Here is a 24,300-nt window from a genome sequence, read left to right as displayed (position 1 = left end):
AGTTATTTGGGGTGAGGAGAAATTGCCAAAGGTTTAAATATAACACTTGCAACATACATAATTAGATTTTGAAATCCTAGACCAAGTAAATGTTAAGACCCTCCCAGGAATATATGGTACAAAAAGCAAAATGGGCCTACGGTCTGGCCAGTTGCCAATATTATGTTAGCAATTGTTTTTGCATATGATTAACTAATATCATTCTGTGTCTGTAATGGTTTATGTTTTTAAAAATTATGATTTCTTTGGTTTTCCTTGTATTGCTAATAGAGAGTGGGCAGATCTAGTGCTTAGAGATTGATTTGTTTTCAAATATTCTTAAACTTGTTTTTAGTGTGTAGATTAACTAAATATCTTTTCTCACTGGCTGCCAGTGATAATAGCATAATATAGCCTCATGGAACAATAACAGTAGGACTTTGGTGAACTTTCTCAATGTAAGAATATAATAGGCTGTTTTAAAAGACTCCAACATTTATATTAAATGCATTTTTGTTTCTTAATTGACCTGAAAAATCCCTCTCATGCTGGGTGTTGTAAGTGTGGTTTCCCCCCAAATAAGCAAGAATTCAAAATTGGCCAAAATAAGCCAAAACAGAATAAATTAAATATTTGGCTTCACACCACTTTGCAATGTTCTTACAGTAAATGGGAAGTGCTGTGCCCCATCTTGAGTACTCCCTGGATGATGGCTTTTCTTGGGAATACATTTTTGGAGAGAAACACTAAGAATATTTGTTTCTTTGAAAAGATGTATGCTTTTGCTAGTGAATGTTGATTTAGGAACATTAAAGAAATGTGAAGGGCTGAAAAAGTCCTGGGTTTGGTGTCGGGGAAGGGAGTAGGAGGACTCACGTTCATTGAGTTCTTATTTTGGTGAAGGTCTAGCCATCTAATGTAAATTTTACTCTCTTTGCTGATGTTATTGGGCATTTTATTGATAAGAAAATTACAGATAAGTTAACCAAATTCCCTAAATTCACATTTTTTTAGCAAAAGGAAGAACTTGAGGTAAGATTAAAACAGCACAGTGGGTCTGTGCTGTTTCTCTTCTTTACTACAGATCTCTGAGGGTTGGATTTCACTGGGGCAGACAAAACTGCATTGTGGGTTCATCTCCCCTCACTGATATTTAATTCACAAAGGATGACACCATCAGTATAATAATCAGAGAGGAATCTTCACATGCAACTACCCTTAGGAAAGGCAGCACATGCTTTGTATTAACGTTCAAATGTTAATAATTATTACATCACTACATTTATCATGCGTTGTATCAAGTGCTTTATGTATAATTTTTATTTCATCCACAATAACCTTAACTATGTATTTTGTTTCTATTTTAAATGTGAAGCAATTGTGACTTAGGATAAATAATTATCACATAGTCAGTGGAAATGCTAGTATTTAAAATAAAGTGTCTATTCTTAACTCTAGTAGTAATCGTGTATCAGTGTCACATGTGAAGTTAAAAATAATCATTATTTGAACATTTATTAGTTTTTTTGGCCACCAATACCAAAGGATTAGTGTTTTTGGTAACTTTACCCTGATTTTCCCACTCTTAGCTCTTGTGCTTTTCAGTAGTTGACTCAATTTTCAGATGCAGAAGTGAGTCCTGATTGTTCTAAACCAATCAGCATGCCCATCCTCTTAGCCATAGTTACAGGTTCAAGATGGACATGTATGCAAATAAGAACCATTGTGAGGTAATGTTTTCTGGGGCTTCTGGGAAAGAGAAACTTTCCTTATATAGTTCCTATGGATTTGATAGTATGAAAGTGAAAGGTCTGGAGGTATCATATTTTGCATTCATCAGGAGCCTAAGGCTGCCAGTGACCAAGACCTAGAATATGGGAATGAAGGAAGCCAACCTTCAGGAGCCAGAATACAGAGATGAGACCTGGTGGTCATTTGTTTCTAAATAAAACTGTACCTGAAGATATCATTCCCCAAAGACCCTGCAATTATATGAGACAACGGTTACATTTTTTGTTTATGGCAATTTAAGTTGAATTTTCCAGTGTTTGTAAGTAAATGAATGCTGATATTTAAATTTTACTCAGAAAGCACTAACCAAAAAAGAAATGATTGCTAAACTAGACTATGCTAAAATTCAAGACTGTGTTTGTGAAAATAAAGTCTCAAACAGCCAAAAATACTTGCAACACATAAAATTGACATATCAGTACCCAGAATATATAAATAATTCTTATAAGTAGAAAGATAATGACAAAAATACACTTATTTTACAGTAGGATTGATATATATACATTTTAAACATTTTAAAATTAATTGACAATAATTGTATATATTTATGGGATATAATGTGATATTTTTGATATATGTATAAATTATAAAAAGACTAAATCAAGCTAATTAACATATCTACCACTTCACCTATTTATTTATTTATTTGGTGAGAACATTTAAAATCAACTCATCTCACAATTTTGAAATATACATTATTATAATCTATGGTTACCATGTTGTGCAATAGATTTCTAAAATTTATTCTTCTTGTCTAACTGGAACTTTGTACCCTTTGCCCAACATATCCCCATTCCTCACACCCCTGAAACCCCTAGGTTCTAGTAACCACCATTGTCTTCTCTGCTTCTGTGAGTTTGACTTTTTAAAATTTCTCATGTAAGTGACATTATGCAGTATTTGCCTTTCTGTGCCTGGCTTATTTCACTTAGCATAATGTTCTGTAGCTTCATTCATGTTGTTAAAAATGACAGAATATTGTTCTTTCTCATGGCTATATAGTATTCTATTGTGTGTATTACATTTTTATTCATTCATCCATTGATGAATTTTCCTATAGTTTTTTATGTTTTGTTTTGATGGGCTCTTGTTTCTAGTTTCCATTCATTTTTATGACTCAATAATATTTTATTGTATGTATATACCACATTATAAACATTTGGGTTGTTTTCAATTTTTGGATATTAGAAATAATGCTGCTATGAAAATTTGTGCACAAATTTATTGTGAATATCTGATTTCAGTTCTTTTGGGTATATGCCAATGAGCAGAACTTTTAAGTCATATGATACTCTGTGTTTAACTTTTTGAGAAATGGACAAACTGTTTTTTACAGTGGCTGCACCATTTTATATTTCTATCAGCAATGTATCAGGGCTCATATTTATTTAATTCTTTCCAATACTTGTTTTTTAGAATTATGGTTATCCTAATGGATGTTAAGTGTTATCACATTGTGGTTTTAATTTGCATTTCCCTAATGACTAATGATGTTGAACACTTTCCATGTGCTTCTTGGCCGTTTGTATATCTCCTCTGGAGAAATGTCTATTCAAATTTTTTGCCCAATTTTTAACTGAGTAATTTTTCTTTTTACTGTTGAGTTGTAAGAGTTCTTTATGCATTCCAGATATTTGGTTGTTATATAATATATGATTTGCAAATATTTTCTTCCACTGGGTGGGTCATCTTTTCACTTTCTTGGTAGTGACTTTTCATGAATAAAAGTTTTTAGTCTTTACAAAGCCTAATCAATGATTCATTTTTAAATAAACTAAATCATGAGAAAAAAGTATTTTATATTTAGCTGCATATTAAATATCTTCATCTCTATGAGTAAAATTAAATTTCCATCTGTTAGGATTTCCCATCAGCTTTAAGATCTTTCTTTAATATTTTTTTTTGTACAGGTCTGATGATGACAACCGCCTTTAAGTTTTGTTTATCTAATATTGGAGTGAACGAAGGTGAGATAATAAGCTCTGCATTTGAATTCTCTATTCTGTAATGTTTCACTTGTTATAACAAGCATATTTTAATATTATTATAAAACAAGTGTTTTAAAAAGAGAAAACCTTATTCAACTTAAATAAGGATGGAAAATACTCTTAAGGCAATCTTGTCCTTATATTAGCATGTTACTCATTATAAAGAAAAGACATAATGAATTTTTATGGGGTTGACCTCTTAATTCTTCCAGCTTAGAAAATTATTATGCTTCTCTAAATAGTACCTATTTAATAGTAAACTATTAAGCTACCTGTAAACTATTAATACTAAATAGTACTTATTCCTGCAAACTCACTGATTAAACATTTATATTCCCCAATTGACATATATATTTTAAATAGGAAACCAATTGAAACATTTTTGAGAGGGGCAAATAAAGGGAAAACAGATCTATATATATGCCTTCTCTGTAAGAGAGAAAAAAAGTTCAAGGAAAATTAAATCAACCTGTTCTATTATTGTGACTACATGGTAGAAATGTTTCAAAATAACACATGTTTTCTACATTAATGTTCTTTGCTCTCAACTTTTCTTGCAAATATGCAGTGAGAATTATACAAATATAGAATAATGGTAATTTGAAGTTGCTTCTTGTTCACAAATGTATAACTTCAAAGACTAAGATATGTTCCATAGAGAAAAATGTTAAATGCAGTAGAAAACACTGTAGGCTTGCCTGACTCTTGAGAATTATTCATATTGCTATTTAACTGTTAGCATATTACAGGTACTCTTTTACTAAGTCTGAAGAAAGAAGTAGGAAAGTCACTCAGTATTTATCAATAGGCTATTTACAGTCTTGGATGAATAACTGACATTTTAGCGTTAGCTGTATTTTGATAAATTGATATTCTACATATAGATGATGAAAAAGAGAAATAACGTTTAAAAGTGAATTTAATCAGTACAAGTAATCCATTCATTCATGAAAATTTAAAGAAGAAAATGGTGTTTATTGTGAGGTGGAGTGTATGCTTTTTTCGTCCTCCCTTGCAACTCGTGATTTGCTTTATGAGGATGTGTGTTTTACCTACCATGTAGCAATATTCAACATGGAATCGAAATATGTAATTTTAAGTCTTAGATCTGTCATTAACTAGTAAAATAGTCTTGAGTAACTCATTTGAAATTTTCTAAACATGAGATTACTCATATCTAAAATAGGAATACACTTGTGACCCTACCTACCATGTGAGATAAATGAGGGATCAAAAATAATATAATGTTTTTCAAAGCAGTGTGTACACCGTAAAGTTCTATATAAATATATCATTATCGGGTCAAACATCATTGCCCCATTCTCTATCCACGAACTTAAAAAAGTCTACGTTCTTTTCCATATAAGGATTTCTATGTTATGCATGAGTGAGGAAAGCCGTATTGCAACCCATTTCTATAAATATTGAAGAGGAAACAAAATGGAACAAAGTCTGGTTTCACATTTTTAACATGTAGTCTAATCAATAGATGAAATTTGGGTTTTCCGTGAAGAAGACAATGACTCAAGAACTCACTCTCTCCATTATTATCTAGCTTAGATTCTTGTCTTTCTCCTCCAGCAATGCCTAGTGGTTTTATCTGATCACTCCTTCACCCAAGTCTTTGCATCTGCCAGTCTGTTTATTCTGCCATCAGATAATCTTCCTAAGTGTGATTAGATTATTCTCATGTTTATAAATGTCTATTAATTTCCATTTGCATAGAAGATAGAAGTTTGTTTTAGAAGGCATGTCATAATTTGCTTCTGATTCCTCCAGGAGGAGAATTACCCAAAGTGGAAATATTCAGGATTAATGTAAAATGTCAAAGAAAAATTTGCTTTTATTTATACTAGTCTGAAAAATTTAAGAATGTTGTAAATTAATTCCTAATATCTGACACTTTTTGAACACTACTCTTTGCCAACTGTGTATTTCATGTTTTTCATACCAATGCCATTTTTTGTTATGTAATATACTATTTCCAGGTGAGAAAATTAAAGCATAAAAGCATCAAATAACAGAACCTAGAACATACATCTAATAAGCATTAGTTATATGTGCTAGATTTCTGAACTCTACCCTAGTGCTTTCCTTGTATTTATTTTTTTAATGATTATAATCCTTATGATTTTTTTCTAAATAAAAAAGTTATGAGAGGCAGGTTGAGCAAGATGGCCAAATAGAACCCTGTAGCAATTGCCTGACACCACAGGAAAACCAAGTTGAACGACTATCCAAAGAAGAAAGCAGCTCCATAGGAACCAAAAATCAGATGAGTGATCACAGTATCTGGTTTTAATATTATATCGAGGAAAGAGGCAGTGAAGAGGGTAGAAAATACAGTCTTAAATTGTGAATACCACTCCTCCAACCACCACCAGCAGCCACATGGCTTGGAAAGAGAATCTGTGCACTTGGGAGAGGGAGAGCGCAGTGATTGTGGAGCTTTACATTTGAATTCAGTGCTGCCTGTCACAGTGGAAAGCAACTCAGTGCAGAATTCATCTGGCATCCACAAAGAGAGCATTTGGACTAGCCCTAGCCAGAGGGGAATCATCCATCCTAGCAATCAGATTCTGAGTTCTGTATAGCCCTACTATCTCAAGCTAAAGCACTCTGGAGTTCTAAATAAACTTGAAAGGCAATCTAGGCCACAAAGACTACAATTCCTGGGCAAGTCCTGGTGCTATACTGGACTTAAAGCCAGTGGACATGAGGTTCATGTGATCCACCGAGACTCTGGCCAGAGTGGCCAAGGAAGTGCTTGTGTCACCACTCCCCCAACCCTAGGCAGTGCAGGTCACAGCTCTAAGAGAGACTCCTTCCCTTTGCTTGAAAAGAGGAGAGGAAAGAGTAACTTTCCCCTTGCATACCAGCTTGGTATGCAACTTGGATACCAGCTCAGCCACAGTAGAATAGGGCATTAGACAGAATTCTGAGGTACCCATTACAGGCCCTAGCTCCTGGATGACATTTCTAGATACACCCTGGGCCACGAGGGAACCCGCTGCCTTGAAGAGAAGAACATAATACTGGAGATATTTATCACCTGCTGACTAAAGTGCCCATGGGCCCTGAATATTCAGAAGTGGTAGCCAGGCAGTACATGCCGTGAACCTTGAGTGAGACCCAGTGCCATGCTGGCTTCAGTTGTGACTCAGCACATTCCCAGCTGGAATGGTTATGGGGAGAGACTCCTTCTGTTTGAGGAAAGGAAGGGGAAGAGTAAAGGAAACTTTGTCTTGCACCTTGGCCACAGTAAGGTAGACCACCAAGTGGGCTCTTGAGGTCCTCAGTTTCAGGCCTTGGACAGCATTTTGGACTCATCCTGAGCCAAAGGGAAACCCACTTCCCTGAAGGGAGACACGCAGGCCTAGCAGCATTTACCATAGGGTAAATGAAGAGACCTTGGGCCTTGAGTAAACATTGGCAGTAGCCAGGCAGAATTCCCCATAGTCCAGGGGCAGTGGTGCATGGGGAGAGATGTCTTCTGTTCGAGGGGAGAAGAAGGAAGAGTGGAAGGACTTTGTCTTATGGATTGGGTGCCAGATGAACCATCGTAGAACAGAGCACTAAGTAGATTCCTACGGTCTTCAACTCCAGGTCCTGGCTCCTGGATAGCATTTCTGGTCAGCATTTCTGGATAGCAAACCTGGTCAGGGGAGGACTTTGCTGCCCTGAAGGGTAGGACATAAGCCTGGCTGGATTCACTTCCTGCTGACCAAAGAGCCTTTGGGCCTTGAGTGAACACTGGAGGTACACAGGCAGTGGTCTCTTTGGGCCCTGGGTGAGACCCAGTGCTGTACTGGCTTCAGGTTTGACCCAGCAGTCGTTACTGGGGTGACCACAGGGGTGCTTGGTCACCCCTCCCCCAGCTCCAGGCAGCTCAGCACAAAGAGACTCTATTTGTTTGGGGAAAAGTAAGGGAAGAGAACAAGAGTCTCTGCCTGGTAATCCAGAAAATTCTTCCAGATCTTATCCAAGACCACCAAAGTTGTACCCTTATGAGTCAGCAAGCATCACAGTGTGACTAGCCTGAGGGTGCCCCTGAATATAGATATGACTGCAGTGACCCAAGGCTTAGATCACAACACCCAAGTTCCTTTGAATACCTGGAAAGCCTTCCTGGGAAGCATGGGTCCCAACTAGCCCAGACTGTGAAGATGAGAATAAATATTTACTTCTTCAATGCCCAGACATCAACCAATATCCACAAGCCTCAAGACCATCCAGGAAAACATAACTTCCCCCAGTGAACTAAATAAACTACCAGTGATAAATCCTGGAGTGACACAGATATGTGACATTTCAGGCAAACAATTCAAAATAGCTGTTTTGAGAAAACTCAATGAAATTCTACATAACACAGAGAAGGAATTCAGAATAATATCACATAAATTTAACAAAGGAATTGAGATAATTTTTTTAGATTTTTGATTTTAATTTTATTTTACTTTAAGTTCTGGGATACACGTACTGAATGTGCAGGTTTGTTACATACGTATACATGTGCCATGGTGGTTTGCTGCACCTATCAACCCATCATCTAGGTTTTAAGCCCTGCAGGCATTAGGTATTTGTCCTAATGCTCTCCATCCCATTTCCCTGCACGCCACAACAGGCCTGGGTGCGTGATGTTCCCCTCCCTGTGTTCATGTGTTCTCGTTGTTCAACTGCCACTTATGAGTGAGAACGTGCAATGTTTGGTTTTCTGTTCCTGTGTTAGTTTGCTGAGGTTTTAAAACTCTAGCAGAAATTGTAAAGCTGAAAAATTCAATGCTGTACTGAAGAATGTGTGAGTCTCTCAACAGCATAACTGGTCAAACAAAGGAAAAAAAGTAGTGAGCTTGAAGACAGGCTATTTGAAAATACAAGTAAAAAGAGATGAAAGAAAAAAGAATAAAAAATAATGCAGCATTTTTACAAGATCTAGAAAAAAAAGAAGAATCTGCTTGGTTAAGAAAAAAAGTACCCTAAAAGCAGTGAGAGAAAAGAAGCAAGTAAGATACAATGAAGCTCCAATACATCTGGCAGCAGACTTCTCGGTGGAAACCTTACAGGCCAGAGGAGAGTAGCTTCACATATTTAAAGTGCTGAGGAAAAAAAACCTTTCACCCTAGAATGGTATATCCATGAAAATATCCTTCAAACATGAAGAAAAAATAAAGATATTCCCAGACAAACAAAAGCTGAGGGAGTTCGCCAACACCAGACCTGTCCTATAAGAAATGTTAAAGGAATTCTTCAATCTGAAAGAAAAAGACATTTATGATCAATAAGGTACAAAACTCATTGGTAGTAGTAAGTGCACAGACAAATACAGAATATTATAACACTCTTTGTGATGTGTAAACTACTCATATCTTGAGTAGAAAGACTAAAAAATAAAATAAGCCTATCAAAAATAATAACTACAACACCTTTTCAAGATAGACAGTATAATAATATATAAATAGAAGCAACAAAAAGTTAAAAAGTGAGGAGAATGAAGTTAAACTGTAGAGTTTTTCAAATTAGTTTTCTCTTTGTTAATTACATTGTTTTTGCCATCAGTGTTAAGTTGTCATCAGTTAAAATAATGGGTTATAAGAAGTTATTTGGAAGCCTCATAGTAACTTCAAATCAAAAAACCTACAAGAGATACACAAAAAATAAAAAGGAAGAAATTAAAACATAATACCAGAGAAAATCACCTTCACAAAAATAAAGACAGGAAGAAAAGAAGAAAGGTAGGAAGAAAGACAGGGAGGGAGGGGAGGAGAGAGGGAAAAAAGACCACAAAAATAAGAAACCAGAAAACAAATAACAAAATGACAAGAGTAAGTCCTTGCTTATCAATAATAACATTAAATGTAAATGAATTAAACTCTCCAAGGAAAAGACATAGAGTGGCTGAATAGATTAAAAAAAAGAAAAAAAGACCCAATGATCCATTACCTACAGGAAACACACATGACCTATAAAGATACACATAGGCTGGGAACAGTGGCTCACGCCTGTAATCCCAGCACTTTGGGAGGCCAAGGCGGGCGGATGACCTGAGGGTCAGGAGTTCAAGACCAACCTGGCCAAAATGGTGAAACTCTCTCTCTACTAAAATTACAAAAATTAGCCAAGTGTTTTGGCATGTGCCTGTAGTCCCAGCTACTCAGGAGGCTGAGGCATGATAATCGCTTGAACATGGGAGGCAGAGGTTGCAGTAAGCCGAGGTTGCACCACTGCACTGCAGGCTGGGAGAGAGAGTGAGACTACATCTCAAAAAAAAAAAAAAAAGAAAAGAAAAAGAAAAAATAAAGAAAAAAGACACACATAGACAGAAGATAAAGGAATTAGAAAAGATATTTTAGGCAAATGAAAATAAAAAATGAGCAGGAGTAGCTATACCTATATCAGACAAAATAGATATCAGCAATAACTATAAAAACAGACAACAAAGGTCACTATATAATGATAAAGGGGTCAATTCACCAAGAAGATATAATAATTGTAATTATATATACACCCAACACTGGAGTACTCAGATATATAATGCAAATATTACTAGAACTAAAGAGAAAGATGGGCCTCAACACAGAAATACTTGGACAATTTAACACCCCATTTTCAGCACTGGAAAGATAATCCAGACAGAAAAATCAACACAGAAATATCAGACTTAATCTGCACTATAAACCAAATGGACCTAACACACATGTATGGAATATTTCACCCAACAGCTGCAGAATACACATTATTATTCTCAGTACATGGATTATTCTCAAGAATAGACCATATGTTGGGCCACAAACCAAGTCTTTAAAAATTCAAAAAAACTGAAATTATGTCAAGTATCTTATCTGAACATAATGGAACAAAACTAGAAATAAATAACAGCAGGAATTTTTGAAACTATACAAACACATGGAAGTTAAAAAATATGCTCTGGAATGACCAGGGGAATCAATGAAGAAATTAAGAGAAAAATTGGAAATTCCACTGAAATGGTCATGGAAACACAACAAACCAAAACCTGTGGGATAAAGAGAGAGCACAAGTAAGAGGAACATTTATGACAATAAATGCCTATACAAAAAAAGCAGATAAACTTCACAGAAACAACCTAATGCATCTTAAAGAACTAGAAAAGCAAGTGCAAAACAAACCCAAAATTAGTAGAAAAATAATTAATTTCAGAGCACAAATAAATGAAATTGAAATGAAAAAACAATACAAAAATCAATGAAAAGTTTTTTTAAAAAAAGATAAACAAAATTGACAAATATTTAACCAGACTAGCCAAGATAAAAAGCGAGAAGATCCAAATAAATAAAATCAGAAGTGCAAAATGAGGCATTACAATTGACACTGCAGAAATTCAAAGGATCATTAGTGGCTGCTATGAGCAACTATATGCCAATAAATTGGAAAACCTAGAAAAAATAAATTCCTAGACACATACAACCTAACAAGATTGAACCATGAAGAAATCCAATATGTCATAAAGAAATCCAGAACCTGAAGAGACCAATAACAAGGAATGAGATTGAAGCTGTAAAAAAAAGTCTCCCAGCAAAGAAAACCCAGAACCCAAGAGTTTTACTGCTGAATTTTTCCAAACATTTAAAGAACTTATAACAATCCTATTCACACTATTCTAAAAAATAGAGGAGGGAATACTTCCAAACTTATTCTATGAGGCCAGTATTACCCTGATACCAAAAACAGACAAAGACACATCAAAAGAAGAAAACTACAGGCCAATATTTCTGATGAACATGGATAAAAAAATCTTCAACAAACTACTTGCAAACCTAATTCAACAACACATTAAAGAAGTCATTCATTATGACCAAGTGGGATTTTATCCCAGGGATGCAAGGATGGTTCAACATACACAAATCTATCAATGTGATACATTATATCAATAGAATGCAGAAAAAACCCATATGACCATTTCAATTGATGTTGAAAAAGCAATTGATAAAATTCAACATTCCTTCGTTATAAAAGCTGTCAAAAAACTGGGTATAGAAGGAACATACCTTAGCATAATAAATGCTGTGTATGACAGATTCATAGCTATTATCATACTGAATGGGAAAGAACTGAATGCCTTTCCTCTAAGATCTGGAGCACATAGATGCCAACTTTGACCACTGTTATTCAACATAGTACCTGAACTCCTAGCTAGAGTAATCTCACCAAGAGAAACAAATACATAGCATTCAAATTGGAAACGTAGAAGTCAAATTATCCTTATTTGCAGATAATATGATTTTATATTAGGAAACAACTAAGGATTCCACCAAAAAACTATTAGAATAGATAAACAAATTCAGAAAAGTTGCAGGATACAATAATCAACATACGAAAATCAGTAGCATTTACATATGCCAACAATGAACCATCTGAGAAAGAAATCAAGAAAGTAATCCCATTTACAATAGCTACAAACAAAATGAAATACCTTGGAATTGACTTAACAAAAGAAATAAAAGATCTCCACATTGAAAACTGCAAAACATTGATGAAAGAAATTGAAGAGAACACAGAAAAATTAGAAAAATATTCCAAGCTCATGAATTGGAAGAATCAGTACTGTTAAAATGCCGATACTACTTGATATGGTTTGGGTGTGTTCCCACCCAAATCTCATCTTGAATTGTAACTCCCACAATTCCCACATGTCATGGGAGAAACCCAGTGGGAGGTGATTGAATTATAGGGATGGGCCTTTCCTGTACTGTTATGATAGTGAATAAGTCTCACAAGATATGATGGTTTTAAAAACAGGGGGTTCCCTGCACAAGCTCTTCTCTTTTCTGCCACCATGTGAGATGTGCCTTTCATCTTCTGCCATTATTGTGAGGCCTTCCCAGCCATGTGGAACTGTAAGTCCAATAAACCTCTTTCTTTTGTTAATTGCCCAGTCTCAGGTATGTCTTTATGAGCAGTGTGAAAATGGACTAATACAGTAAATTGGAACCAGTAGAGTGGAGCATTGCTGAAACGATACCTGAAAATATGGAAATGACTTTGCAACTGGGTAAGAGGCAGAGGTTGGAACAGTTTGGAGGGCTCAGGAGAAGACAGGAAAATGTGGAAAAGTTTAGAACTTCCTAGAGACTTGTTGAATGGCTTTGACAAAGATTCTGATAGCGATATGAACAATAAGGTCCAGGCTGAGGTGGTCTCAGATGGAGATGAGGAACTTCCTTGCAACTGGAGCAAAGGTGACTTGTGTTATGCTCTAGGAAAGAGACTGGTGGCACGTTGCTCCTGTCCTAGAGATTTGTGGAACTTTGAATTTGAGAGAGATTATTTAGGATAACTGGTGGAAGAAATTTCTAAGCAGCAAAGCATTCGAGAGGTTACTTGGGTACTGTTAAAGGCATTCGGTTCTATAAGGAAAGCAGAGCATAAAAGTTCAGAAAATTTGCAGCCTGACAATGTGATAGAAAAGAAAACCCCATTTTCTGAGTAGAAATTCAAGCTGGCTGCAGAAATTTGCATAAGTAATGAGGAGCCAAATGCTTAAGTAATGAGGAGTCATTGTTAATCAGGACAACGGAGAAAATGTCTTCAGGGTATGTCAGAGGTCTTCACAGTAGCCCCTCTCATCACAGGCCCAGAGGCCTAGGAGGAAAAAATTGTTTTGTGGGCCAGGCTCAAGGTCCCCATGCTGTATGTAGTCTAGAGATTTGGTGCTCTGCATCCCAGCCATTCTAGCCATGACTAAAATGGGCCAAGGTGCAGCTCAGGCTGCAGCTTCAGAGGGTGCAAGCCCCAAGCCTTGGCAGCTTCCATGTAGTGTTGAGCCTGCAGGTGCACAGAAGTCAAGAACTGAGGTTTAGGAACCTCTGCCTTGATTTCAGAGGATATATGGAAATGCCTGGATATCCAGGCTGAAATTTGCTAGGGGTCAGGGGGCAGGGGCCTCTCATGGAGAACCTCTGCTAGGACAGTGCAGAAGGGAAATGTGTGGTAGGAGCCCCCACAGAGAGTCCCTGCTGGGGCACTGCCTAGTGGAGCTGTGAGAAGAGGGCCACCATCTTCCAGCCCCCAGAATAGTAGATCCACCAACAGCTTGCACTGGGCACCTACAAAAGCTGCAGACACTCAACACCAGCCCATGAAAGCAGCTGGGAGGGAGGCTGCACCCTGCAGAGCCACAGGGGCAGAGCTGCCCAAGACCATGGGAACCTACCTCTTGCATCAGCATGACCCGATGCGAGACATGGGGTCAAAGAAGATCATTTTGGAGTTTTAAGATTTGACTGCCCTGCCAGATTTCAGACTTGCATAGGGCCTGTAGCCCCTTTGTTTTGGTCAATTTCTCCCATTTGGAATGGCCGTTTTTACCCAATGCCTGTACCTCCATTGTATCTAGGAAGTAACTAACTTACTTTTTATTTTACAGATTCACAGGTGGAAAAGACTTGCCTTGTCTCAGATGAGACATTGGACTGTGGACTTTTGAGTTAATGCTGACATGAGTTAAGACTTTAGGTGACTGTTGGGAAGGCATAATTGTTTTGAAATGTGAGGACATGAGATTTGGGAGGGCCCAGGTATGGAATGATATGGTTTGGCTGTGTCCCTACCCAAATCTCACCTTGAATTGTAATTCCCACAATTCCCATGAGTAGTGAGAGGACCCTGGTTGGAAGTGATTGAATTATGGGGGCAGGTCTTTCCTATGCTGTTCTAATGGTAGTGAATGAGTCTTATGAGATCTGATGGTTTTAAAAACAGGAGTTTCCCTGCATAAGCTCTCTTTTTGCCTGCTGCCACCCGTGTAAGATGTGACTTGCTTCTCCTTGCTTTCCACCATGATTGTGAGGCCTCCCCAGCCATATGGAATTGTGAGTCCATTAAACCTCTTTCTTTTGTGAATTGCCCAGTCTTGGGTATGTCTTTATCAGCAGTGTGAAAACAGACTAATATACTACCCAAGGAATCTATAGATTCAATGTAATCTATATCAAATTTTCTTCCATTGTGTGAGTTGCCTTTTAACTTTCCTAACTGTGTTTTTTGAAATACGAAAATTTTTAATTTTGATGAAGTCAAACTTTTTTTTCTTTTTTCTTGTACTTTTGATTTCACAAGTAAAATATTTTAAACAGTTAGGAAAATGCAAAAGATAATATGGCATACAATTATGTACAAACAACAAAGATTTAACATATTTAATTATCTGCAAGTTTGTTTATTTTTTTAGAACCTAATTTGTGGTTTAAGATCCATGTTTTTTGCCTTTCTTTCAGAGTACACACAAATTCTAAATGTCAAATGTATCATTTTCACATATATCTTAAATAATCTCATTATATTGATAAAAATGTCAATTTAAATGTCTTCAGTCAATTTAAAGCAATGTTTTGTTGTTTAAAACATTTACATAAATGGCATAATATACCTAACTTTTTGCAGGTCAGTTTTTCTCAATATTGATGTTTTTTACATTTGTTCATGTTGGCTTATGTATATTTACTAATTTTCACCTTGGTATAGTGTTAAATTACGTAAATAAATAAATATATTTTCATTTTTCCACAGATATAAAATTAGGTTGCTTTTTTTGCTGTTGTAAATAATGTTTTAAAGTATATCTTTGTATATGTCTTTTAATGCTCAAGGGGAAGCTTTTGAAATATGATTTACCTAGAAGTAAAATTGTTAGATGAAATAGTACAATTATTAAAACTTTACTATACATTGCCCAATTGCTTTGTTGTAACAATTCATATCCAACCAGCAAAATATGAGTCAAGGTATCCCTGCTTAATTATCAACATTTTGTCAGACTTGTTAATTTTTGCCAACAAGACAATAATTTGGTATCTTATTAAAATTTGAATTTCTCTGTTTATTAATAAGATTGGTTTTCATGTTTATTGTCTATTGGATTCGTTTTCTGTAAAATTTCTGTTCATATCCTTTGACCATTCTTCTATTTGTTTTTATCTTGATGGCTTCTTATAGACTATTTGAATTTTTATTATTATTTTTTGAGGCAGAGTTTTTCTCTGTTGCCCAGGTTGGAGTGCAGTGGCATGATCTTGGCTCACTGAAACCTCCACTTCCTGGGTGGAATGTTTAATGTATTCTGGATGCTAATGCATTACCAGTTACATGCTCTGCTCGTACCTGTGTTTTGATTTTTATGTTATTCTTTTCTGTGAAAAGATTTAAATTTTAATGTAACTACATTAAAGCTTAGTCCTTTTCTTTATAATTTATGTTGTGTAATATTTTGAAATCATTCCTAGCTTAACTTTATAAAAAATACTATATTTTTCTAAAACTTTGAAAGATTATATTTTATACTTGTGTAATTAATTCATCTCGATTTGATTTTTTAATAAAGAGTAAGTCAGGTATTCATTTTAATTTTTCCATAGAGATAACCAAGTGTCCCAACATTATTAATTATGTAGTTTATTATTATTATAATTTCAGTTGATGTATATTATTTCATGTATGTAATACATTCTCAGATATAAATTATTTGTTTCTCCATTGTTTCTTTACTGATCTTTCAGATTTTTTATCTCTTCAACTTTTTATATTGCATTCTGAGTACTTTCCTCATATGTTTCTTTGAATGTACTAATTATATCTTCATCTATGTCTAATCTTCTAAATCCACCATTAAGTTTGTTAAGGTTTGTATTTTTACTACTACATTTTTTATTTCTGGAAGTTCTTTTTATATTTACTCAAAATTTGTATGTTGTTTTTATTTATACTATTTTATTATTTTCTTCTGATTTATATTACTTCATTTATTGTTGAGTTATTTAAAGCATACTTCCTCTTGAGTCTCTCAGAATTTTATTTCTTGAACGCAAGGAACAATTGATCTTAAGCTCAAGGGATGCTAACCTCCAATTTGTTGTCTGCTGACTCTCACTCATGGTGATGTTTTCTTTTTGCATTTTTGTTAATTTTTTTAATGTATGTTAATTTTTAGTAGAAGCAGGTTTTTCTTTGGCACACCTGTAAAGTTTGAACTGTAAAACTATTTTTTAGAGACAATTTTGCATTTACTTCACTGAGGAATATACTGAGAATAGTTTATAGAATTATTTCTTGTTTGAGAATTCTTCACCATTCAGGTGCTATAAATTTCAATGCGTTCCTGCTTGAAGTGATTTTTACTTTATTTTATCTTGAACCTTGTGTCTTCTATCTTCCAGTGACTGAAGATTTTAAAATTTGCCTTTTTACTGAAAGAGCTTGATTCAAAGATCTCAATACTATTTTTCTACCACTCAGGAGCTCAAGGCCATATCTTTTATTCATATTGGGCATAAAAACTCTTGCCATTAGGTCTTATATCCAGATCCAAGATTTTTCCAAGTCTGATCTGGTAACAGCTTCTGAGCTTATACATGTAATTTTCAGTTTACTTAACATAAAGATAAGCTTTAAGCTTTTCTACACGTTTTGTTTTGTTTAATTAGCATTTCTATGTTTGTTTGTTTTCCCTTGAGACAGAGTCTCATTCTATTGCCCAGGCTGGAGGGCAGTGGCGTGATCTCGGCTCACTGCAACCTCCGCCTCTGGGATTCAAGTGATTCTCCTGCCTCAGCCTCCCAAGTAGCTGGGACTGTAGGCTTGCACCACCATGCCCAGATAATTTTTGCAGTTTTAGTAGAGATGGGGTTTCACCATGTTGGCCAGGCTGCTCTTGAACTCCTGACCTAAAGTGATCCACCCGCCTTGGCCTCCCAAAGTGCTAGGATTACAGGCATAAGACACCATGCCCGGCTCTATGTATTGTTTAAGAGAAGTTCAATGTTAAGTCAGTGTTAATACATTTAGTTTTAATGAACAAAACAGTAGTCAGAGAGCAAAACATGTATAATTTCTACATTTTAAAACTTATTAACTGTGTCTCTGTGAGCCACTGTGGTTGATTTTTGTAAATAATATGTGAGCAATTTAAAACAAGGAGAACGTTTCTATATATTAATATCAGTTTTTTAATCAAGTTAGTTATATTCCTCTCACTGAGTTTTAGAACTTTATACTTAATTTGCTGGGGCTGAGAATTCTGTAAAGTTATCTTACCACTATAGTTATATTTGTGTTTATTTCTCCTTATATTTCAAATAATACTTGCTTTATCCTTTATTAGCATATTTTATTGAATATTTTCTTAATGAAAAGTTATCCTATATGTTGCATTTATTTTTATAACCCTAAATTCAAACTTGACTCATTTAAATATTGAGTCTTCCTTTCTTTGTGCTTGTATCTATTTGATAGATCTTTAAACAATTTTACAGATTCCAAGCCAATTTTAAGTGTGTCTCCTATAAACACAATATGTTTCCATCTGTTTTTTGAACCCTGATATAGTTATTTGTATGTTTTGTTATTGTTACTGTTATGGCAGATATGTTTAGATCTTTTGTCATCTTATCTTATGCTTAATAGGTTGACTTAAAATTTTTTCATTTTTCTTTTTGTTTGATATATACTTCTTATTTAGCTTAATTTCTTTACTCTGATAATTTAAAAGAAATATACATTATATTTTTATATATTTCAATATGTATATACATATTTCTGACTTATTGGATTTTGAAACTCACACAATGTATACTGACTCCATCTACATTTTTGTAGAAGTTATGGTATGACAAGTTTTATGTATTCTTAACTATTTTTCTCATCAGGCATAAACTTCTTTTTGAGTGAATTTTGGTAATTAATATTTTTCCTCAAATTAAATAATTTCTTAACATTTTTCTGTATTATGCATTTGTAGGTTCTTGATTACACTTACTGAGTGATTGCCTAACTCATTGCTTTTACTATTGCTTCACAAAATGCATGTCAAAACAACTTTGCCCTCGATTTCCTGATTTTAATAATAATGACCTCATCATTGGCATTTTCTAAATGCTTGCTATTTAAAGTTTTCAATTTCTTCTTTAGCCAAAGAGCTATCAAAGATAATATTTTGCTTTCACTTTTCATTTATTTAAGCTTTACTAAATCTTTTTACTAAATCTTACTAAAGCTTTACTAAGATTACTAAAGTAATCTTAATTACTAGTTCATTTTTTATGGCTAGAATGTGTGTTCTACTTAATTTCCACTGTGTGGAATTCATAAAACTTTTGTCAACGTTTTAAGATCATCTGAAAGTACTGTGTATTTTATTTGTAGGATAGAATCTTTTTTCTTTTTAACAATATATATTAAGGTTCTCTAAGTGCTTTTAAAAAATCAATAATGTTAGTAGTTTCACTGAAATAATAGAAGTCTATTTCTTATTTTGGTAACAGTCTAATATGGCTGTGGTTGGTCTGGTGATTTGTTCTAAGAAGTGACTCAGGGATCCAACTTGCTTTTGTCTTCCTGGGGCAGTACTATTCAAAGTGTGAGAGTCTACAAATTGCCTGTCTGCAACCAAAAAAAAAAAAAAAAAAAAAAAAAGAGGAGCTTGTGGCAGAATGTAAATCAACTGTATAACCAAGCATACTGCTTAGTTAGGTTGATGATTTATAGCAAGGTTCATAGCAAGACTTTCTCAACGAAGGAACTAGTGCCTGCCTTAGGACTTTAGAGTCCTCTACCGTTTTGTCTACATCTTATTTGCAGACTAGGGAAAAGAGACAGCAGAGATAATTGTCGGGAGTCTTCTTTTAATAGTAACCAGGCTGAGACATGACATGTATCATTTCTGCCCACATTTCAATGGTCAGAACTCACATAATTTCATGCAACTATAAGAGAGGTTGATTAAACATATGATAGCTAATTGCACAGGTGGAAAAATGGATTTTTATGAAAATAGTAATCTCTTTCATGATCTTTTCTCTATTTTTAATTCGACATGCTCTTTATAGAAGTATTTACAGCACTTCTTGCTCTGAATCACATTCTTAATACACTACATATGCAATTACTTCACATCCAAGAAATAAAGGTGACTTTCAATCAATACTTATTTTAAGAAACATTATCGGGCTTTGTTCTCTTTATTTTCTTCATTTGAACTATAAATAAGAAATCTTGTATACTCAGTTTATTTGTACTTTTAAAAAAATAATTAATTCTCCGACAATAGTAAATAGAAGTATTAGCGATGTCCACATTGACTGCAAGACTTTTTTTCCGTTTCTTATCATTTGTCACACTGTTTCTGTTGGCACATGCATAAACATAAAATAGGATGCTTGGCCACTATTATTTTGTGAAAGTCTTCAACTTGTCAGGGGATTTTGAATAGCACACATCAATTTTGAAACCTTTAATCTCACCCTGATTTGTATCTTTAGTAGTTCTACTTTATATAAAATTGTGTAGTTTGCAATAGATTCTTAGAGTATTTGGGTTAAAAATATGATTTCTTGATTTTTCCCCCATGTGGCTGACATTTATCTAGAAGATAATATTTCTTTCACTCATTGAAGACACATGGTTTAATTTTTTCTCTTTTAATGACCCAGCATGAATCTTGCAAAGCAACTTGAAGCAATACATTTTCAAATTTATGCTTCTTAAAGAGCCACTTCAGTTATCTCCAAACATACAAACCAACCCATATTTGCAGAATCTCTGTGGTAACTTAGCTTAAAGTCAGGAACATAAACAGAAAAACTAGTAAGCCATAAAGATCTGAGAAAGTGAGTTTATTGCAACCAGCCTTACAAGGATGAGTAATTTACTTTATTTCTCAGTTTCAGTTCAAGCAATTGTAAGGATAATTTATGATTGATTTTACATTTTGGAAAGTAATTGTAATCATTTGTCTAAGCCTCTCTCCTACAATATAATGTATTAATTAGCTTGCTATGTTTGAGTAGCTTTGCCAATAATGCAAATTTCTGATTTGTGGCAGAATTCATGTAATGATGGCAAAACTCAGGCTTGGCTTCCAGAAGATGCAGTGAAACTCCCTTATCTACATTTTGGAAACCATAAGAAAGACAAAGTAATGACTCCATAGTAGCTGAAATACAAGCTAATACCTGGATCCAGCTAATACCTGGATAATACATATTGCACATTTTCAAAGATGTGGTTGTATCATTTATATGAATTCTTTTTTAAATCCTGACCAGGATATTTATATTTAGGTGCCAATCAGTTTCTTTTTTGTTTTTACTTATTAATCCTAACATCAGAAACAACCAGGCGTTTCAATGTCCCATTAGACCTATTTTATAATATCAGTGTTATTTAGAAGCATTTGAGACTATTTCAAAGCTATTACAAGAACTCATTTTTCATTTGATTTATCATAATATGACAATTTTCATCTGCAGTTCCTGGGGTTAAACTCCCATAGCCTTTGTTACAATAAGGAGAATCTTTCCCTCTAACCTCCTCCTGCCCTCCTTTCTTTCACCTTTCCAAGACAGGACTCTAATCTGATTGTGGGTCATAAGACCCTCATTCTAGAGAAGATCCTGCCCCATACCCTGGAGGAAGGAATGCTGCACAGAAAGGAGTGAAGAATCTGAACAGTTTGGCCTTTGCTGAGTTTAAATCATACCCTTTTTGTCCAGTCACACTGTGACATGGTTGTCCGTGATGCAATCATGCCTATCCAATGAAGTCTCCATATAAGGCCTGAGAGGACGGGATTCAGGGGCTTCCAGAGAGCTAAACATGGGGAGACCTATAGGAAGATGAACAAGAACTCATCCATATGTAAGAAGGGTGGTGCACCCTACCTCCATGGAGGCAGAAACTGCTACACTCAAGACCCTTCCAGACCTCACCCTAAGTATCTCTGGCTCTTTATTTGTAGTCTTTAAAATATCCTTTACAATAAACAAATAAACACAAATAAATGTTTCCCTGAGTTCTGTGAGGTACTCCAGGAAATTAATCGAATCCAAAGAGGGGTTGTGAGAACCCCAGTTGGTCAGATGTTCTGGAGTTCCAGACTTACAATTGGTGTCTGAAGAGTGGAGGTGGTTGTGAAGACTGCCTTCAACCTGTGGGATCTGATGCTATCTCCAGGTGGATAGTGTCAGATGTTGAATTGGAGGATTCCCAGATGATGTCCACTGCAGAACTGATTACTTATTGGTGGAGAAAAACCCCTATATATTTGGTCACAGAAATCTTCTGTGATGATTTTTGCTGTGGTGTGAGAGCAAAGGACAAAATAGTTTGAGTTTCTTTTAGTAATGACCAATATGTGCTTCACTACCATGTTTTTTTTTATTGTCTATGTCTTTCATTTTTTTTTTTTGATGTCACGATGAGAGATTGATTACCCAATGTCATGGAACTTGCGTTTATTTTCTTTAGGCAGCAACTTTCAAAACTTTTATCCCCCTTTTTGGAAAATCAACATTTTCTTCCTTACAAATATTGGTTCTTGGTATCCCCATGTCTTTGTCATACTTACCTCAGGAAATTGATTGGAAGGCAATTCCTGAAAATCTCTATTTGATCAAATTTCTGAATCCTCAGGGAATGATACAGGAGTCCTGTGCTCCTACAGTTTAGAACATGATGACAACACACTGGTATATATAGAGGTTTATCTTAGAAACATTTTTGTATTTTCTTTTACATTTGGAAGTAGCACATGCACAAATGTTTTCTTCTTTTCTTACCATTTTGTTTAGATTTTTATAAATTCATGTTTGAAAATGAGTTGAGAAAAGTCTGCAAGGCACCTTTAATACTAAAATATGAAGCATTGCACTATATGTCATTGCTAATTGATTTAATTTCCTTATATCTAGAGCAAGACTTGGTTAGCTACTTCAAATAAGATAGCTTATTTTCTCATTTCCTTCCATCCTATAGCAGCTAGCATATTACTAATTATCTAGTAGATATAAAATATGTTTCTAAGATTACTTGAGAGTAAGGCAAGTTGTATGCCTTACTTGTAAGACAGTAAGCTTACTTGTGTTAGGCAGCAGTCAGGAAGATCTGACGGCTTCATTGAGAACTGACAACAGAACTTTCATGTTGCATAAGGAATGATCAGGGATGTTATTTCCTAGATAGCCTCAGTGTTCTCCGGTGAAAAAGGAAGTCTGTACATTTTGGTGAGACGGTGGTCACAGGGTATAACAGAAAGGACATTGAATCAGCAGGGCTGACAGGCAATGCTGAAGTGATTTCTCATTCCATTCCCCTGAGCTGGGAGCTCAACTATTACTAGAGGAGTCAGAACTATACTGTCATGAGAGCACTTTCCACCTCTACAGTCATTTGGCTTATTACAGACTCCTGAAATTTGCCACTTCTGAAGTTGGATATTTCTCAAATCAGATTTAAATTGTAACAAATGCTCCATATTAAAATATTTAATTAATGAAAAAAATTACTGGGCAGTCCAGGTATTCATTATTACATATCTGTTCCACACATAGAGTATTCTTTGGTGAAGGGACACAGCCTTTCTAAACAATTGAACTCACCTACAAAGGTTGATGATAGTTTCCAGTATAGGCAGTTGACATTGTTGGGTCCTTTTGATTTTCTATTCTAACTTTACTGCAGCCTAACATTCCTGAGATTCTTCAGAACACCCTGTATTTCTATCCCCTTAAGGATTTAAACTGAATATTGGATGCATATTGGAGCTGTAGCTTACTCTTTAATTAAGGATAATCCCTAGGGAACATAAATACATACATACAGGCATACACACATTAATCCCCTCAAATCAGTCTCTTTAGTTTCCATTGCTTTTTTGTCTCATTCTGGGCCCAGACTTTGAGTCTTAAAACTTTTCCTAGTTCATTTTCTGCCTTTCAGAAACTTAAAGTCATGTAGTCATTTGCTAAGTTATCTATTCTATTTTTAACATGTAAGTCTAAAATACTTGCCAGTTCATGCCCAAAAAGGGAACTTAATTCACTGCACTGGAAATTACTTTCTCCTTTTTTTTCTCACTTTCTTACCCTGCTTGCATAGCTCTACCTTCTGGTTTTCCCTTTCTCCATCCCAACCATCTGCAAACCCCCCTTTCCAACTACCCCAGCCCTCCCCAAACCCCCAACTTAGTCTGTTAGGTGACAACATGGCAAAGAGCTCTCATCTGTTAGCTGACAACTGTGACTGATCAATAATGACCAACCATCAGAAGTGTGTGGAGAAGGATGTAGAGGCTGTCTCCAGGATCATCAGGTAGGAGGTGTAAAGCCAACAGTTGAAGTTTGCTGAGGGTATGGTCAGATGGGATGAAGAGAAGATGAGCATTTGCACTTGGCCTTCCCTGCCCTGCCCAATGGCTGCTCTCTGGTCCAGTCCAGTCCAAGTGCCTCACAAACAGGGAAGTGTTATGCAATGTAATATACCATTTTCATTACTCCTCTTCCTTTGTAATACAGAAGGCACATTTTTTGGTAAATTGGAAGATTTTTAGTGATGATACATCCTGAAATAAGTATTGTTTTCACTAACATAAATAACATAACCAGAAATTTGAATATAATCTGACCAGTTGTGTAGGAGGGTATATCTGAGACAAGTAAGAATCAATTGCACCTAAGGAATTTTCTAAGAGTGTGATACAATGGCTCTTGGATACATTTGGAGATATATTTCTATTATT

At 35.2% G+C, this 24,300-nt stretch overlaps 1 long non-coding RNA gene across 1 annotated transcript; it reads left to right on the top strand.

Annotated features, from left to right (window-relative positions):
- The first annotated feature begins 1,796 nt into the window (after positions 1–1,796).
- On the top strand, positions 1,797–21,428 carry LOC129532275 (uncharacterized). Its single transcript, XR_008677945.2, has 3 exons — positions 1,797–2,029; positions 3,681–3,737; positions 21,127–21,428. It is a non-coding gene; the product is annotated as an uncharacterized lncRNA (long non-coding RNA).
- Positions 21,429–24,300: the final 2,872 nt, after the last annotated feature.

Source organism: Gorilla gorilla, chromosome 2, assembly GCF_029281585.2.
Source record: "Gorilla gorilla gorilla isolate KB3781 chromosome 2, NHGRI_mGorGor1-v2.1_pri, whole genome shotgun sequence".
Lineage (NCBI taxonomy): Eukaryota > Metazoa > Chordata > Mammalia > Primates > Hominidae > Gorilla > Gorilla gorilla.
The sequence above is the reverse complement of the archived record's forward strand: the minus strand, read 5'-3'. Positions and strand labels throughout refer to the sequence as shown.